The sequence below is a fragment of the Ambystoma mexicanum genome, chromosome 3q (genome assembly GCF_040938575.1).
Source record: "Ambystoma mexicanum isolate Mex_15411 chromosome 3q, UKY_AmexF1_1, whole genome shotgun sequence".
Classification (NCBI taxonomy): domain Eukaryota; kingdom Metazoa; phylum Chordata; class Amphibia; order Caudata; family Ambystomatidae; genus Ambystoma; species Ambystoma mexicanum.
Genome location: NC_090926.1, coordinates 1,060,910,820 through 1,060,928,873, shown reverse-complemented (window position 1 = coordinate 1,060,928,873; position 18,054 = coordinate 1,060,910,820). Strand labels below are relative to the sequence as shown.

The 18,054-nt window shown below is 45.2% G+C and overlaps 1 protein-coding gene across 1 annotated transcript in view; it reads right to left on the bottom strand.

Moving 5' to 3' along the window:
• The window catches only part of GCGR (glucagon receptor), an 800,864-nt gene that overhangs the window by 284,148 nt on the left and 498,662 nt on the right, over positions 1 to 18,054 (bottom strand). The gene's annotated exons all lie outside the window — the stretch shown is intronic.

Genomic DNA, 18,054 nt, shown 5'->3' with positions numbered 1-18,054 from the left:
GGTTAAGCAATTTACATGATATTAGCTAATCATTTAATAAGGAACAAAAACATTTCAGATACTATTTGTTATGTATGTATTAATTTTGCAGATGTCTCAACACAGTCCTAAACGTAAACTTCATTCCTGCTTCGCCCCCCTCTTCACTAGAACTCTTACTACAGGAGAAGGAATGTCCTTTGGAAATCATTTCACCCACCAGTGCTTTATGATATAGCACACATGTTCAGCCCCCCAATACTTACTCCTGCCTGTTCACCTAGAAAGGCTTCTCTGCCTGTTTCCTTAAGACTCGGGCAGCTAGATAATGTGGGATCTGCATCTAGCATATTTTCCATGCTTAGAACCTGCTTCTTTCTATGTCTCCTCTTCTTAGATACTGGGTCTGCATCTAGCTAACTTTCCTATCCTTGGATGTGATGTCTGCATCTAGCTAAGTGTCCCCTTCTTGGAGACTGGGTCTGCATCTAGCTTACTTTCCTGTCCTTGGATCTAATGTCTGCATCTAGCTGAGTGTCCCCTTCTTAGAGACTGGGTCTGCATGTAGCTAACTTTCCTGTCCTTGGATGTAATGTCTGCATCTAGCTAAGGTTCCCCGTCTTAGAGACTGGGTCTGCATCTAGCTACCTTTCCTGTCCTTGGATGTAATGTCTGCATCTAGCTAAGTGCCCCTTCTTAGCGACTGGGTCTGCATCTAGCTAACTTTCCTGTTCTTGGATGTAATGTCTGCATCTAGCTAAGGTTCCCCTTCTTAGAGACTGGGTCTGTATCTAGCTAACTTTCCTTTTCTTGGATGTAATCTCTGCATCTAGTGCATCTAGCTAAGGTTCCCCTTCTTGCAGACTGGGTCTGCATCTAGCTAAATTTCCTGTCCTTGGATGTAATGTCTGCATCTAGCTAAGAGTCCCCTTCTCAGAGACTGGGTCTGCATCTAGCTAACTTTCCTGTCCTTGGATGTAATGTCTGCATCTAGCTAAGGTTCCTCTTCTTGGAAACTGGGTCTGTATCTAGCTAACATTCCTGTCCTTGGATGCAATGTCTGCATCTAGCTAAGTGTCCCCTTCTTGGAGACTGGGTCTGTATCTAGATAACTTTCCTTTTCTTGGATGTAATGTCTGCATCTAGCTAAGGTTCACCTTCTTGCAGACTGGTTCTGCATCTAGCTAAATTTCCTGTCCTTGGATGTAATGTCTGCATCTAGCTAAGTGTCCCCTTCTCAGAGACTGGGTCTGCATCTAGCTAACTTTCCTTTTCTTAGATGTAATGTCTGCATCTATCTAAGTGTCCGCTTCTTGGAGACTGGGTCTGCATCTAGCTGACTTTCCTTTTCTTTGATGTAATGTCTGCATGTAGCTAAGGTTCCCCTTCTTGGAGACTGGATCTGCATCTAGCTAATTTTCCTATCCTTGGATGTGATGTCTGCATCTAGCTAAGTGTCCCCTTCTTAGAGACTGGGTCTGCATCTAGCTAACTTTCCTGTCCTTGGATGTAATGTCAGCATCTTGCTAAGGTTCCCCTTCTTGGAGACTGGGTCTGCATCTAGCTAACTTTCTTGTCCTTGGATGTAATGTCTGCATCTAGCTAAGCGTCCCCTCTTGGAGCCTCGGTCTGCATCTAGCTAACGTTCCTGTCCTTGGATGTAATGTCTGCATCTAGCTAAGTGTCCCCTTCTTAGAGACTGGGTCTGAATCTAGATAACTTTCCTTTTCTTGGATGTAATGTCTGCATCTAGCTAAGGTTCCCCTTCTTGCAGACTGGGTCTGCATCTAGCTAACTTTCCTTTTCTTAGATGTAATGTCTGCATCTAGCCAAGGTTCCCCTTCTCGGAGACTGGGTCTGTATCTAGCTAACGTTCCTGTCCTTGGATGTAATGTCTGCATCTTGCTAAGGTTCCACTTCTTGGAGACTGGGTCTGCATCTAGCTAACTTTCTTGTCCTTGGATGTAATGTCTGCATCTAGATAAGCATCCCCTTCTTGGAGACTGGGTCTGCATCTAGCTAACGTTCCTTTTCTTGGATGTAATGTCTGCATCTAGCTAAGTTTCCACTTCTTAGAGACTGGGCCTGCATCTACTTTACTTTCCTGTCCGTGGATGTAATTTCTGCATCTAGCTAAGTGTCCCCTTCTTAGAAACTGGGTCTGCATCTAGCTAACTTTCCTGTCCTTGGATGTATTGTCTGCATCTAGCTAAGTTTCCTCTTCTTTCATGCTGGATCTGCATCTAATTAGTTTCCCATTCTTGGATATGGATCTGCTTCTTGTTGAATTCTGTCTTTGTAGATAATTTCTCCTTCATAGATACTGGAACTACAGCTAATTACCTTTCCCCTTCTTGAATACAGGCTCTGCATCTAACTAACTTTCCCCTTCTTGAATACTGGATTTGAATGTAGCATTGTTACCCCTATTTAGGAACTGGTTGGTGGGAAGGAAGAATAATCGTGTAGAGGAAGAGCCAAGTGCCTCTACTGAAAGTCCCGCCCCCAGTTTACCTATATGTTGGAAACCGGAAATTGCGACATACCCAACGCCAGTAATGGTACCTATCCCGCAAAGAGTTCTTGAAACAAGGTATCCATTGAGAAAACTCTAGAAGATGTACCCGCGAAGTAATTAGTCTTCTGAAGGAAGTTCCAGAAGAAGGGTGAAGATGAATGAAAGAGAAGACTGGTGACGTCACATGAAGCAGAGATGATGCACCCAGAAGAGATGCTAAAGAAGGGAGTGCATAGACCTTATAGAATCTGATGGCTAAGTACAGAATTGAGCAACATTTCCTGAGCAAAAAAAAAAATGCACGTGCGGAGAGCACTGAAGAAAATGCAAAGCCATTTTATTATTGTACAGATACTGAAACGCAAGTAGACTAAGTAATCATAAGGCTGGCTATACGCAGTGAATAGACTGCAGGCGGTGCCGCCAGTATATATAAGTGTGTATAGAATCTGGAAGTTCCACGGACTTGGACGCTGTGAATAGAAGGGCTGAAAGTGTGGTGCAGTAGAATTAAACAGCTGACGGCGAAAGAAGATTCAAGAAGGCTTGTCTGGCCCAGTGTCAAGGGTTGGGGCAGCCAAGAAACTGGTTATCTATTCGAGGAGATGCAATGAAAGTGAGAAGCAAGACAGGCTCCTGTTGAGGTGTAATGGAAAATGACTAGAAGTGCCAGGTTTTAGTCATTTAATAATATTAAATACAATGAAGGTGCTCAAAACACGGCCTCCTGTCACATTGTCAGAAGAAAACAGACATTGGGTGATCTGCACCACCAGAAGATAAGACCATACTCTCACTTCCTTTTATTCTCAGGCACAGTGATCCTTTGCAAGGATGAGTTCAAAGGACTAATTGAATGGCAGACAGTAGGAGTGATGATGAATGTTGGGCTAATTGGGTGGGGATGTATGGTCAAGTCCAACCCTCCAGCACCTGGGGTACCAGCTTGCGTGCTGCTAGCGAGTGGAATATTCTGCGTGCCAACCGATTGTAGAGGGCCACGTAGAGGGCCACGTAGCATTGTGTATTTTTATGACATGGAAGATGACTTGCACTAGGGGTGGGCGTAGCTGACCACCTGACCTTAGAGACCCAATCACGATCCCATACCCCATAGAAACTATACCTAGATGTTTTCCCGTAGACCAACCCCAATCAATCATAAGTGTCCTTATTTTGCCACGTAGTATGATGTCACGTATGATGAGTTTTTGCTATATAACTGTATATTTTCATGTGAATCGTCGAGAGACTTATGCGGTGGAATGTCTGTTGACACCCATTGTACTCCCTGTTTTAGACAATTACAATTAAAGCGGTTGTGTTTTGCCAACTTCCTGAGTCAGTCTGATTATTGGTGCGAGAGTAAGATCTCATCCTCATCCATCCTATAGAGCGCTACCTCTCTTAAAGGGCCTACGGTTTCACATGGTAGCAGAAGGAGGATGGTTTTGGGTCCGTCGATGAGTAGGTCTTTTGAATTTTCAGAAAATCAGACACCCCCCTCCATCTAGCTGGAGGATCGCAAGGTTTCCTGTGTAGAGCGGCCAATATAGAACTCTTGCAAGAAAATCGATACAGGTGGGATGGGTCCCTCTTTGACGAAATCCCTCCTGGTTTCCACAGGCGCTGAGCGGACCGAAGGTGACGGTGGCTGATTGGAGGAGGGGATGATCCCGAAGGTCTGGAGCTGAAAATGGAATGGTGAGTAGATTGAGTGGACTGGAAAAATAAAGGGGATGAGATTGTGGTAGTAGAAAAGTAACAGGGTTGTTTGATGTAAATGAGAAGTGTCGAGGAGCGTTCTATAGAGCCTAGTGTCCTAGCTCAAGGAGCTTTAGAAGGAGTCAGTTCAAAACCCAAGTGGGTACTTAGGCTGCACATAAACAGGTTTATGAGAGGGAATGACTCAAACTACAATTTCTGTATTTTAGGAGCTAAGAGAAAAGGAGTATCATACTGAGATATATGTAAAGTCGACAAGTCTATTTGTGTATTTTGAAGTTGAAAAAAAGTGTCAAAGAGTGACAACAGTAAATTGTGATGTTAAAGAAGATATAAAAAGTTATCTATTTTTTTAGTCATTGTCAGCGCTGCCTGAAAAGATAGGTTCAGGTCATTGAGAAGTAGAGGCTTTGAGCGGCGACTGTTGGAGCGCGCTCATATTTGTTATTTTTCTGAAACGTATCTGGGTAAATCAACGGTAAGAATTGACAGTCAATTGAGGCTTGTCACAATGGGGATGTTACTCCACTGATGCATATGTGCAAAACACTGCCAAAACACGCACCCAAGCTCAAACAGTATAGTGCGGATTGGATAAAGGGCACATCAGACAAGATGTTCATGCCATGGCCACAAGGAGGATCACTGTCAAAAGCGGTTTTGCAAAACATGACCACATACTTGCACGCTGCGTACACAGGGAAGAAATTGGAAAAGAGGTTAGCTATTTTAGAAATCTGGAAAATGTACTATGAGGATCGGGAAACGCGGCTCCTGAGGATTGGATGGTTAACCAGTATAGGGAGGAAGGTGTTGAGACTTCTGCTCTCCTTACCTCACCCGAAGTAAACGGCAATAGTACATGAGATGTAGAATTGTATCCGTTAAGAGAACTGAAGGCGGCGACAGGATATAGTAATCCAATATTTGAACCACCTGCCTATAGCAGTGATGATAGTCCAGAAGAGACTAAAAGAAAGGAGGAGACCTTTAAGGTCTTACAAAACAAAGAGGAGAAAAGCGAACGAACAAATGTGACCCTAGACATAGAACGAGAGATTAAGAGATGGAAAGGAGAGAAGGATAAAGCTTGCAAGGTAACGCCCATGCAGAACAAATGGATGGGAGGACAGCTATTGATCAAACTCGATGGGAAAAGTATCGAGAAGTTAGGCAGAGGGAAGATCAAGAGGAACAGGATTGAAAAGACAGGAAACGAGAAAAGAGACTAAAGGAGGATAAATATAAGAGAAAGAACAGAGAGAAGCGAGAACAGGTGTATCAAGAGGAGCTGCAAAAGATAGAAGAAAAGGCAGAGGAGCAAAGAAAGTATGACAACAGGCAGAGAGCAATCTAAGAATGAGACAGTCAAGAGAAGAAGAGAGAAGAGGAGGAAGCTCAGAAATTAAGGAATAAAAGAATGCAAAGACGAAGGGAAGAAGAGCATAGAGAGAATGAAAGAAGAGAAGCGAAAAGACAAGAAGAGGAAAGGGTTAGACAGGAAGCAAGAAGGTGAAGAGAATTAGATGAAGAAAAGGAGCGAAAAAGTAAACAAAGGGAATGTGATATTGATCGCATTCATAAAGAGCTAATGGACTCGAGTCCAGTAATATTATGGTGCCATACAGAGAAGCTCCTCCCACTGCAGGAAGCAACAGCAAGACCACTTAGGATAAGCCCAGAGGAGTTCCTCTCATCGCAGGGAGCAACAACAGGACCATCTAATGTTACATTAGATGAGAACTTTGAGATAGGGAATATCAGAGATAGGAATAAAGCCTATCAGGATTTGAGAGCAAGAGGTGAATCGGGAAGTAGAGGAAAAGAAGATTGATTTATAGTTGCCCAATCGCGGGATGACGAAGGAAGCCTGTTCAGTCTCAAGCATAGATCCTTGTCCTTAGACAGGCTGAACTTAGACAAGGGCAAAAGAGAAGAAAGCCATACTAGTTGGGGACTAGATATGTCAGACGGAGAGAGAGAGACCTTCCGTGGGGAGGAGGGAGAAAGTGCATGTGGTCCTGAGGGATGTCTGCAGACAGACAAGGAAGTAAGATGGTCTGATTTAGAGCAGCCTAAGGATAGGACGCCAGATCCCATAGCATATCCAGAGCACTCTAAAGGACGGTCGGATAGTGAGAAGGGAGAATCGCCACCATATATGAGCAGGCTAAGGTCATTGCCAGGTAGAAGGCGATCAGGAACCATTGTCCCTACGATGGATAGGCAGACGATGGGAACCGATTGCGGAATTGGGTTTATGCAATTGCCTGTATTGGAGAAAGGAGAGGCCAGACCACAGTATATTCCCTGGCCACAGATGGATAAGGATAATTTAAGATGCAAACTCCCCAGTTTATCTGCTGTGGTGGAGAAATGGATTTATGAGCTAGAAAAAATGACAGGAGGAAATACTCTGGCAATAGGGGACATTAAGGGTCTCTTAGCAGCCATTCTTGGGGAAGGGGCTGATGACATTTGGACAAGAGCAGGGTATTCTATTGTCACGGCACAGAACACAGCTCATGATGGAGCACCATTTAATAATTGTAGAGCAGATGCCTAGAGGAGCCTCGGGGTACAGTATCCTGATACGTTAGATATGGGTGCAATTATGGCACGTTAAATGAAAGGTGATGAAGATCCGCTTGCTTACATTCAAAGTATTCAGGAACGCTGGACTTTGGAAATGAGGGAGCCATGGGGGAAATCAGTGGCAGCATTTTACCACGTTCTGTGCCAGGGATTGCCAGAACAGGTACATAGACAGCTCAAGAAACTAGTGGGAATGGAAGTGAAGACATGTGCAGAGATACAGTTCACTATCACACATCACTGCTGGCTGTTGCAAGAGAAAAATAAGAAGAAGTAAGACGCTAGAAAACTTGAGGAAGCCAAGTTAGTTCAGAAGAAATTGTCAAAATATGCCATAGAAGGGGTGATACTGACAAGTGGAGAGAGACTGGGAATGCAGCAAGCAGTGGGTACATCGCAGGCGAATAATCAACATCATATGGACCAAGGAGGAAATGGGTTTATGCCGAGAGGCAGAGGAATGGGCTACAGAGGAAGGGGTGGTTTTCAAAATAACCAAGGCGGGTTTCAGAATATGTTGAATGAGAATCAGAATGGGCAAGAGGGATTCAACCAAGGAGGGCTGGTCAGAAGAGCTCCTCCTATATGTTGGACATGTGGAATGACAGGAATGACAGGGCACATCGGGTGAACATGTGGGAGCCAAGGGTATGTACAGAATGGGCAATTCTCAAGAGGGGTGACAGCCTATCCTCCTGCATATAACTCACAAAATAGGGATGGGTTTGCCCAAGATCAGACAGTGCATCAAGCACAAGCACCACAAATGTAACAAGCATTGCAACCACAGCAAGCACCTTTGAATTCGCTGCAAGGGCAGTCACAGGAAGCACCCATGCAGATACAGCAACGTGCAAACACGGGACAGTTATTTACACCCAGTCTAGGGGGTATCACTGTGCTGGGAGGAAGTCCTTTTACAGGTACAGGGATAAGCATATACCCACAATAGGACAGCTCACAGGGCAACTTGATGTGTTCAGTACTATCGGTGACACCAGACCCCCCAATAGGAACCAAGGGTTCATGTTACCATAGGAGGCACATCTTTTTCTTTTTTAGACAAGGATGCAACTCGCTCATGTATACGAGAAGGAAAATATCCATTATCGTAAAATGCCATGAATGCGCAAGGCTTCTCTGGAGCTACTAGCAAAGTTCCTATTACTAATGAATTACCAGTCTCCACAGGAGAGTGTTACATGTCTGTTCTATTATTGTATTCAAGACAGATACTGGTTAGTATTCTAAGCCGAGATTTAATAACAAAGCTAAATATGACTATTAATTTCACTGATGAAGGCATCGTGTGTTCCACTCCAGGGATACATTATCTGGACGTGGACAAATGTATATTGGCATGTACAGGGCAAATGGCTTTGTGATGAATACCATTAGAGCCAGAGGTCTTTCTTTATGGGGTGCACATTTTGTTGACATGGCTACCCGGCCTAGTGGGAAAGATTATCCTGATGAGTTTTTGTTCAGGCCACAGATACCATTGGATGAATAGGGGGTACAAACTATTCCCCTAGGGTTAGATGCAGCCATAGTGCGTGGGGAATTGGCCATGCTCGTAGGAACCGATGACGAGGGCAGGCCATGGAGAAAAGTGATTGCCATTAGATAAGGGTATAGATTGACTGACGTCACTTACGAGGATATGTTAGAGATGATCCATCAGATGATGAAGTAATATTCTAAATGAGTATTACATATTGAATCAGAATAGAGAAAAGGGAAAAAACCACAGTGAATTATGATAGTGCGGCAGTGCCCAGCATTTTTCGACGAGGGCTTGGAAAAGTGACAACCTCTTTATGGACTACAGGGCCCTATGACATAGGCCTGCTGATGGGCTTAGTGGAGGTTAAGATTGAGCTGAAGTCAGGAGCAATTTTAACTCGAGCAAGACAGTACCCCATGTCTCGAGAGGTGAATGAGGGTATTTTAAGACTATGTCAGCACTAATGGAACAGGGTATCTTAGTGATGTCAGAGTCACCATGTAATACTGCAGTGTACCCAGTGAAGAAATTGAAAGGGGGCAGTAGAGACTAATTCAGGACATGAGACCAATTAACCAGATTGCAGAGCCAGAGTTTTCTTTAGTTCCGAATCCAGTGATGATACTATGTACTATCCCCACAGAGGCACAATATTTCATGGTGATTGACTTGAAAAGGGCGTTTTTCTAAATCCTGTTGTATAAGGGCTCCCAAGACCTTACGTCATTTTACGTTTCGTCAGACTAAAATGAAGAGCACCCGTTTGCCCCAAGGGTACTGTGAGTCTCTATCGATCTTTAATATGGTCCTGCAGATCGACCTAAGCAATATTGATTTGAGAAGTGTTGTGCTGCAGTACGTAGATGGCATTTTGGTTTGCAGCACGACAGAAGATGAGTGCAGGCAAGATTCAATTCAGTTAATGATTATTCTAGCAGACAAGGGATATAAAGTGGACAAGAAGAAGTTGCAATATTGTCAAGAAGAAGTGTTGTACATAGGACAGTTAATCTCCCATGAGGGGAAGAAAGTTACATATGAAAGAGCTGAGGATTATGAAAACAGCAAAACCTCTTTTGCGATTGTGCAACTATGTTAGAGCATGGGTATTTGATTATAGTACATATACATGACCCATTTTACAGGCTCAGAAGAAAGCACAAGTGAACAAGGAAAAAATAGAATGGACTGAGGAAATGGAGGGAGGGTTTGAAGAATTGAAGAAAGCAACTGTACAGCTCCAGTTTTAGGAATTCCCAACTATTCTGAGGAGTTCTTATTTTCGCACACAAATGGGACAGTTGTGACAGCAGTGCTTACACAGAGGAATACACTAGGGTACAAACCTCTGGCATATTATAGTGGGATTTTGCATCCAGTTATGAGAGGACACTTTCTGTGCAAACAATCGCTGGCAGCAGCAGCCGCATTCACTATTGAAAAGTCTACAAGCATTGTGATAGGATGTTCTATGACGTTTGTTGAGCATGCATTGTTTACTGGTTTGGAGAAACCTAAGGGTACATTGACGTCACAGAGGGCTTCTGCTTATGAGGTAGTTACATTGAATCCAGCAATCAAAATAGTCAGGTGGAAAATAGTGAACCCTGCCACGTTTGTAGCTGAGCCTGTGGCAGAGGGTGAGCATGTACATGTTTGCTCTAAATACGAGTAGTTCTTTGATGATATCCCAAGAGTAAAGGAGAATGCGCTAGCAGGAGGGGAGGTTCTCTTCATTGATGGGTCTTAAAACATTGATCAAACTGATGGGGAAAGGCATTCAGTTTCAGCTGTGGTAAGGCACAGAGCTAATGGGGAATTTGAAGTGGTAGCAAGTGCAAGACTATCGTCTCGCTTTTCAGCACAAGCAGCAGAATTAGTGGCGCTTATTGCTGCACTTGAAAAACCTGCAGGGCAGGAAGTGATGGTGTACAGTGACCCCACCTATGTGACCTCAACCGTGCATGCAGGTCTAGCACATTGGAAAAGGAGGGGCTACCTCCTAGCGGCTAGCACTCCAGTACAACACGCTGCATTATTGGATAGGCTTATCAAGGCACTACAACTCCCAGTATCCATCGCAATAGTTAAGTGCACAGCACATTCTAAGCAAACTGACTTTATCTCACACAGGAATAAAGCTGCAGACGAAGAGGCCAAAAGAGTGACTATTCACCAGATAGTTCAAGTTTTGAGTTCGAAAAGGGAGCAGTTTCCTGATTCATTCCTCACTGAGTTTCTCTTGCAGCCAGCGGGTGGCTAATAAGTGCAGAGTGAGTGGCCTATAGGGTTACAGATACAAACCACAAGTGCTAGCAGGGCCTAGCGTCAGTGTGAGGTGCAACTGGATAGGCAGGGACCTGGTCCCAAGTTCAGAGGGTGGCCAAGTAAGCCAGGTGCATGGAACAGACGGGTCATCAGCATGGGAGAGGAAGAGAGAAGGCGGAGACGAAGAGGAAGGTCTTGAGTTGCTTCCGGAACCAGTGATGGTTCTGCTCAAGCTTGAGAGAGGCAGGGAGGCTGTTCCAGAGGGAGGCCCAAGCTGAAGAAAAATATCTGCCCCCAGCTCTTTGTTTGGAAAAGCATCTGACCTTCAGAGAGTTGCATTTTAAAGGCAAGCCCAGACAACAGGACTCTCAAGCTGTTTGGCTCATTTGTGAAAGAAAAGGCACACATTATATTTAAAGAAATCTACAAAGCTGCCTGCTTGTTTGAAATCAAAAAACAGTTTTTTCCAGAACTGCATATTTTATTTACAGATATGCAAGACATTATGATGGATACCTGTTTACGACAATGCAAAAAGCAAGCAACGTTTATTAATATACATCTCTGCTTCACAACCACCATATAGAGTACGGAGGCAGTGAAGGGAAAAAAGCTGACAAGTCGTCCGTGTTTGCTATTAAGCCAATGCCAATTTGCATTTGATTTGTGGTACAAACATTTAAGAAAAGCTAAACTACAAGTCCCGGAATGCAAAGCACTGTTGAATGAACAGCCAGTGTTGGTTCAGAGATGTCAGCCACATTATTGAACCATTTCTCAATGCTTTAGGGTTTCTTGGAATGTAGTCCCTCTCTGCAGATCTATAAAGCTAATCAACTTCAAGTGAGAGTTACACCATTGTTATTCAGAGTTGATTAGTTGCTATCTAGGATATGGATTATTAATATAGTGCTTTACCTAGAACTTATTTGCATACAATATCACCCAATTGATGTTGGTACTTCTTTAACGACCTTGAAAGGAAGAAAGACTAAGATGGACATGCCAGGATCCAAACCTGCGACCTGCAGATCCCATACAGATGCCATACAGATTGCAGCAGCAAGTTCACAACGCACTAAGCTATCTTACTGGCTTCCATGGCCTCTATGCCTGCATCAAACTTCAAGCCTGCTACTTGTGGATCTGCATTTCATTGGGAAACTTAAACTTCACAGTTGTGTAAGGGTGCGAGATGTCTATTACATTTCTCTATGATATGCCTAACAATCACCACAACAAAGATAAAATGGGTTTATCTAATAACAAGCGAGTTTATGCAAATGGCAAGGAGGGACTGCAAATAAAACAAATCAGAAGTCAGTGTAACCGCTAAAAATTGCAACAGACTATTCTGTTATTGCTGTGCACTCTCACCTTTTAACCATGCAAATTTATTTTGGAATGTTTGCTTGATGGGTTAATGTGCCTGCTGCAGGGATTTATGTGAAACCTGCAGCTAGATCTGTGTGTCAGTTTCTTCACTCTCTGGGCTACTCCAAGGATTCACAAGTGTTCAAATCTTAAAATAAAGCTTCTTGGATGGTTTTTACAGCTGGTTTTAAAACTACTAACATTTTCAGAAATTAAAGGATCAGTGTCATGTATTCATCTGACAAGAAGGGCCAAGGCGGCTAATTCACATGTTAAAATCTAAGCAGCGGGACAGAACGGGCTCAGCTTTTCATTGCTCCATGATCAAAAAATGTATGGTACATAATTTAGTGAAATATCATTTTTAACCTTACATACTGATTTCTTATTTGAATAATGCAGAATATTTCTTTTTAAACGAATATAGTACATTAAGCTCATCTTAAAGAGCATGTTCCACATAACGTACAGGGGAACTGAGCTTAAAGAACGAGACCCATACAATGCGCAGGAGGGTTGAGCTTAAACGGCACGTTCCATTCAATGCACGGGGGGACTGAGTTTATAAAGAGCAATCCATACAATGTACAGGGGGGGCTGAGATTAAAGAACGCGATCCATACAATTTACAGGGGGACTGGTCTTCAAGAGCACATTCCATACAATGCACAGTGGGACTCAGCTTCAAGCGCATGTTCCATGCAATGCACAGGGGCACTGAGCATAAAGAGCGCGTTCCATACAGTGTACATGGGGACTGGGCTTCAAGGGCACGTTCCATACAATGCACAGAGTACTGAGCTTAAAGAGTGCATACCAAACACTGCACAGGAGCACTGAGCTTAAAGAGCACGTGCCATATAATGCACAGGGGCACTGAGCTTAAAGAGCACGCACCATACAATGCACAGCGTCCCTGAGCTTAAAGAGCGCGCGCCATACAATGCACAGGGGCCCTGAGCTTAAAGAGCGCGCGCCATACAATGCACAGGGGCCCTGAGCTTAAAGAGCGCGTGCCATACAATGCACAGGGGTACTGAGCTTCAAGAGCACGTTACATACAATGCACAGGGGCACTGAGCATAAAGAGCGCGTTCCATACAGTGTACATGGGGACTGGGCTTCAAGGGCACGTTCCATACAATGCACAGAGTACTGAGCTTAAAGAGTGCGTACCAAACACTGCACAGGAGCACTGAGCTTAAAGAGCACGTACCATATAATGCACAGGGGCACTGAGCTTAAAGAGCACGCACCATACAATGCACAGGGGCACTGAGCTTAAAGAGCACGCACCATACAATGCACAGGGGTACTGAGGTTAAAGAGTATGTACCTGTCACGCACTGGGCTCTCAATCGTCTCTGGAATCGCTGGCGGCTTGGACGCCATTGAGCGTTCCATTACGTTCAGGGCCCAGCGTTCGTTCCTAGTCTAGCGGTTGCAACGTGCGGCCGCCAGAGGATTTAACTTCCTGTTGTATCCGGCGGCCGTCGCGTTGCAACTGTGGCTTTCCCTGCCCTGGACACACGCTTCCCTGCTCGTCCAGCACTTCCAGCTGTTATTTCCCCGTTGTGCGTTATTTCTCCTCCTCGCACTGCTACCTTCTGTGCCCCGTCCGTTTGCCTCTTTCCCCTTTGTCCGTTTCCTTTTTCTCTCGTCCGCCCTGCTTTCCCCTTGTCCTTCTGTTCCCCTTCTCTACCCACTGGCGTACCTTCCATATCCCCAGATCTTCTTCTTGCTTGTGCAGTCCAGCCTTCTACCTGCCAGCTGTCAGTCCAACCTTCTGCCTATTTGCTGCCTGTGCTTTCTGGAGATTTCTGCACTATCACGCTGGACCAACTTGCTGCCAGTCTTCATACCAGCGCACCTGGGGTCCCCTGCAGTATTCCGGCTGCACTACCACTAGTGCAGTCTTCTGATCTAGGCAGATCACTACACCAGGATCCTTAATCAGATTCTGGATTTCTATAAGGGTTTTTTTTTTAGCCTTCCGGCTTTTTTCCCCTTTTGGAGGGCTTGTCCCGAGAGAGCAGCCAGTGGTGTGCTGTGATCTATCAGCAGCCACGGTGGCTGCCTCTTGGAGCAGGCCTTATCTCTATAAAAAAAAAAGGAGCCATAGGAAGGAAGAAAGAAAGGCGGATTCAAGATATACCTGAAGGTTCAGGTGAGGAGGAGGGGATCGAACTGGATTTGAAGGGTGTAGAGGGCACTCGTTACAGTTTGCAAAGCCCAAGTATTGCTATGTCTACCGCAGAACAGATTCAGGAGTTAGTAGCCGCTGTTCAGGGCTTGACTCCGGAGGTGCAAAACCTGAAGTCTGAAAACACTGTACTCGGCCAGATGGTTTCCGCCAGGGAACCCCCTCCAATGGATTTGCCCCCAATGTCCCTCTCTTCTGGAAAATATGATGGTTCTCCCAAGAAATTAAAAGAGTTCATTGAGGCATGTACAATCCATTTTGCCTTTCGACCCCACGCCTATGCTTCTGATCAGGCTCGGGTGGGTTATATGGTCTCGAACATGACTGGTAACGCACTAGCCTGGGCCACTCCTTTGGTTACCGCCAAAGACCCATTACTTCTGGACTATGAAGGGTTCCACTCTCTGTACAAGCAGACGTTTGAGCGTCCAGAAATATCATTTGGAGCGTGTGAAGAATTATTAGACATCCATCAAGGAGCTATGGACTTATTTACCTACATCTCCACATTCAAAAGGTTGGCGTCCGAGGCTGGGTGGGCAGAACAGGCGCAGTATGTTATCTTCTGGAGGGGCTTTAAAGAAGACATAAAGGATGAGTTGGCCTGAATCCCTAGGCCGGCATCGTTATTTGAGCTCCTGTCAACCGTCCTTCAGATTTACTTCCGGCTAGGGGAGCGAAGAACAGAGAAAAGGAACAACCGAGCCCTGTCCGCTGCTGGCCCGTCACCCTATATACCTCCTCCCACCATGGACAGGACGTCTAAAGAAGAACAAATGCAGATAGGAGCCGCCAGGGGACCTTTAACTCAAGAAGAGCAGAGTTGTAAAAGGGATGCTGAGTTATGTATGTACTGTGGCTCCGATAAGCATTTGCTCCGAAACTGCATGGAGCTTCTTGAGATCGGGAAACGGACGACCTCGGACCTAGTAGGGACGGGCTACCGAGGTTTTTCTAACAGTCCCTTTGTGACCCTATCTGTGGTGCCTCCAAATGGCTCGGAGGACTCCCGTTTAATGGTGGTCAAACTCCAACTACATACCATGGAAAGGAAGATTGAAGCTATCGCTTTGATAGACTATGGTGCCGCTGGCAACTTTATCGATGCCCTTTGGGCGGACCAGATGAACTTGCATCGCCTTAGTTGCAATGAAAACCAAAAGGTAGAAGGCGTGGATGGCACGCCCCTCTCTTCTGGTCCCATTACCCACACTACAGAACCGTTGCAAGTAACAGTGGGCCAACATAAAGAGAACTTAGCCTTTGACATCATCCGAGCAGCACATTTCCCTGTTATCCTAGGGGTCTCTTGGATTAGGAAGCACAATTCAACTATTGATTGGAGCAAGAACTCCCTTGCATTCCTTTCTTTGTACTGCCAAAGTAACTGTTTTTCTGCTCAACCGAATGATACTGTACAAGTGCTGCCAACCTGCAAAGATCTACCCAAAGGAATCTGTTGCATTCCACCAGAACTGAAGCAATATCAGGAGGTATTTGTGAATAAGACCATTCTCGATCTACCTCCTCATCGTCCAGTGGACTGCGCCATCAACCTGATCCCCAACGCCTTGATTCCTTTTGGGCGGATGTTTGCTTTATCCCTAGTAGAGAAGAAAGCCCTAAAGGAATATTTAGATGCCCATCTACAGAACGGTCTTATTCAGCCATCCAGATCGCCTGCTGGGGCTTCCTTATTCTTCATTCCTAAACGGAATTCCTCGGATCTCGGACCTTGTATAGATTACCGGGGTCTCAACAAGGTCATGATAAGGGATCGTTATCCCATGCCCCTGATTTCTGATATTCTGGAAGCTGTTCAAGGAGCATCAATATTCACCAAGCTGGATCTCAGAAGTGCTTACCACATGCTCCGGATTCGGAGCGGTGATGAGTGGAAGACAGCCTTTCGTACTCCCTACGGCCTGTGTGAATACAGAGTTATGCCCTTTGGCCTTGTGAATGCCCCGGCCATCTGTCAACGCTTTATGGACCGCCTGTTCTCAGACAGACTTCCTATACTTGAATACCATAGTCTATCTGGATGATATCCTGGATTACTCCCAAAACCTTCAAGAACATGACCAACATCTGCAGGCGGTACTACGCCAACTTTTGGACAACAAATTATTAGTCAAGCCTGAAAAATGTGTATTCAAGGCCTCCACGGTACCCTATCTGGGATTTGTCCCCTCTCAACAGGGGATTAAGATGGATCCTGCTAAGGTAACAGCCATTCTAGATTGGCCCACTCCTTCTTCCGTTAAGGACATTCAGAGATTCCTAGGTTTTGCCATTTTTTATCGGAAGTTCATCATTAAGTTTTTGGATGTGGTATTACCCATTACAGGTCTCTTGAAGAAAGGAAGTCAACCCTTTCTATGGACCGAAGAAGCCGAACGGGCATTCCGGAAGCTCAAAGAACTCTTTTGTTCAGCCCCAATATTGTGTCAACCGGATCAGTCCAAGGAGTTCATTGTTGAGAAAGACGCTTCTCCTGGGGCTCTAGGGGCTGTCCTCCTTCAAGAATGGAATGGGGTGGAACATCCGATAGCCTATTTGTCGAAGACATTCTCGGCTAGTCAACGGAATTATTCGTTAAAGAGAAAGAACTATTGGCCATTAAGACAGCTTGCGAAGAGTGGAGGCACCTCCTCCAGGGGGGTGTCAGCCCTTTTCTCATCCGCACTGACCATAAGAATCTCATGGCTCTACAGAATATGGAGTGTGTTAACTCCAGGCAGGTCAGATGGGCACATTTTTTTAGCCACCATGAGTTCACTGTAACTTACATCCCCGGCAGTCAGAACATTTTGGCAGATGCTCTCTCTCGCCTGGCGTTTTCTGACTGTCACACTGAATATCCTGCTAGCCCCATGTTTCCCCGCAATAAGATTGTCTATCTGGTGTCCTCCTTTCTTCAAGATCTGAAGGCAGCTACAGCCACCACACAAACTGTGCTACCTAGGGGTCCCCACCAGATCGAACAGAGAGAGGGAATTTTGTTCATTGACCGGAAGGTGTATGTACCTACCTCCCTTCTTCAAAGGAAAGTGATACTATGGTGCCATAACAGCAAGACTGCTGGTCATCGAGGAGTAAAGAACACACTCAAGTTAATTTGCTGCTCCTTTTATTGGCCCAAGATGAGTAGTGATGTCGTTAGATTCTGTAAGGCTTGTGCAGTATGTGCCCGAAACAAGTACAGTACGCAGAGACCTTATGGTCTTCTCCATCCTGCCTCGGTCCCCCCAAGGCCCTGGTCGCAGATATCCACAGATTTCATTGTCAATCTCCCAGAATCCCAGGGGTGTACTTGTATAATGGTCACTGTGGACTCATATTCTAAGCTGGCACATTTTTCCCCCTTGGCAGGTGTACCTTCTGCTTCCAAGATGGCAGAAGCGTTTATTCGAGACATTTTCCGTCAACATGGTTTACCCGAGACTATTATTTCCGACAGGGGAAGTCAGTACACCTCACGATTTTGGACAGCCCTCTGTAAGTCCCTGGGGATAGATAGAGCGCTTTCTTCAGGTTTTCATCCCGAAACTAATGGGCAAACTGAACGCCTTAATGCCACGCTAGAGCAGTATCTTCATTGTTATTCCAATCAGTTCCAAGACAATTGGGTTTCACTCCTACCCACCGCTGAGTTCGCGTATAACAACTCAGTGCACTCGGCCCTAGGCATTAGCCCTTTATACTGTACTTATGGTCTGCATCCTCGAGCCTTACCCTTTGACACTTCCACCCATACTAACATCCTCTCGATAGAAGCCACCCTTCAGAACATAGCCGTTGCCCACCAGATAGCCAGTAAGGCCCTAGCGGAGGCTCACACTCGGTACAAGGCCCAGGCGGATCGCTTCCGCAGGGAATGTC